Genomic DNA, 2,087 nt, shown 5'->3' with positions numbered 1-2,087 from the left:
GGCACTTGTGGATGGATGCTGCACGAGCCACTCACACGGAAATCCAGCTTTCATCTGACATCGAGCTCAGTGTCCTGGAATCAGCCTTCATCCAGCAATTCTGAAGGAAGAGGGAAGAATCAGGTGAATGAAGGTAATGCACAGCCTATACTTCCCTGTACTGCACTTCACAAACAGCACACCAGCTCACTCAGAGCAGCAAGGCTGCCAGAGCCAAGCCTGAGCTTTAAAGCATCTCCTCATCCATAGCAGCAATTGTTGCATCTCATACCAAGTACAGGGTAAGGTTCACAAACTGCTCTATAGTGGCAGCAGGGTCCTTGCACTCAAAAGCTGAAGCTCTGCCAGAGATTTCCACATGCTCTGCAATGGGCTGCATGTGGCTGGACAGAACTTTTGGCAGCTCCCATGTCAAAAAAACAAAACAAAACACATATAAATAATATTTGGAAATTATGCTCCTTAATCAGCATAACTCTGCTAGCCCTTGATTCTGTCACTCTAAAGAGCCACTTAACAAAGGCTTATTTCTCAATTGGCAATTTTTCCCAGGAGGTTTCAAAGGAACCTGAGTTTAGTAGAGCTTTCCTGGCTGTGCTGGAAGCCAGGAAGCAGGGCTCTGCTTCATGTCAAGGACAGAGCTACAAAAAAAAAAAAAAAAAAAAAAAAAAAAGATGCACTGAAACCAGAGAAGTATCTTTTAACCACCACAAAGTTACAAATGCTTTAGCTCTGCTCTCCCTGCCAGGCCAGCCTTCACAGCAATGCACTTGGAAGCACTGCCCTTACCCGTGTGCAGCCACGCTCCTGCCACGCTGCACTCTGATGCCTTTTCAGGTGCCTTCCCACACCGACAAGTGAAACCCATCCCGTGTTTTAAAGCCACGTGATAACCCTGCATCTACCTGACCACATCGCTCACTGCAGCCTTGCACCTCGCAGCCTCCAGGGCTGGCACAGCCCCGTTAAGGAGCCACATTTGGCAACAGTCTCAAGGGAGCAGAGTGCTAGGAGCTTGCAGAGCAAAGTTAAATGTAACATTTTAGCTAGAGCAGAACAAAGATAAGCAAAGTGCAAAGAATTTGGGGGACGCTGTTCAGCCTGCAGGTTACTGCACCTGACTGGCAGTGGGGACACACAGCACAAAGCCAAGGAAAATCCATGCTGGGCACTGCAGCACAACCTTACCTGTCCTTGTCCTTCAAGGCAAAGCAATGCAGGACACGGACATTTACACCTCGAGCACTGCCCTGCTCCCCCGGCATCCCAGGATGCTCCCTACGGGATGCCCCACAGCAGCACTGCAGCAAACAGGGGCCCTGCAAACAGAGCTCCCTGGGCTGTTTGCATCCTCGGACCAATCTCCATAACCCCGCACACACGTACCCCCGAGCACCCCTTTGTCCCTTGCACCCCTCCGGGCGCTCAGGGACCTGCCACCCCTGAGGGCACCACTCGGACCCATTGCCCCCACGGGCCTTCCTGCAGCTCAGGGACCCCTAAGCCGCCCGCACCGCGGGCATCCCTATGGTCCCTGCACCCAACGCATCCCCCCCAACCTCTAGGACCGCTTCTACTCGGTGAGGTTCTGTCTCCGATCCCTACAACGCAGCGGTGCGGCCCGCCCAGCCCCCGCAGACGCGCGCTGCCTCCACCACTCACCGCGACCCGCGGGCGCCCGGCCCCGCTCGGCGCTCCGTTCCCCCCGCCGCGCGCCATGGCCGCGGAAGGGCAGCGTCTCCTTCCCCCGCGCCGCAGCCTACCCTGAACGAGGCTTGAAGCCCCGCCCCTCCGCACTCCTACCCAATCAGAGTGGCGATCGTCCCTCCGACGAACCAATCGGAGCTCTTCCCGCAGGCCCGGCTGCAGGCTGCGGCGGCGAGTGCGGTTGAGCGGTGAGCGGAGAGGGCGGCGGGCGGCGCGAGCACCCATTGGGCGCCGGCTGACAGCTCCCACCGCGGCCACCGCCCCCCTTAAAGGGGCCGCGCCTCCCCGAGACACCCCCGCCGCTCGAGCCGCAGCCCGGTTCCCCAGACCCGGCATACAGCACGCGGTGTAACGCTACTCTCCGGCGCTGCCTGCTGGGT

Source organism: Phasianus colchicus, chromosome 19, assembly GCF_987193195.1.
Source record: "Phasianus colchicus chromosome 19, bPhaCol1.hap1.1, whole genome shotgun sequence".
In the NCBI taxonomy this organism is placed as follows: domain Eukaryota; kingdom Metazoa; phylum Chordata; class Aves; order Galliformes; family Phasianidae; genus Phasianus; species Phasianus colchicus.
Note: the sequence above shows the minus strand (reverse complement) of the source record.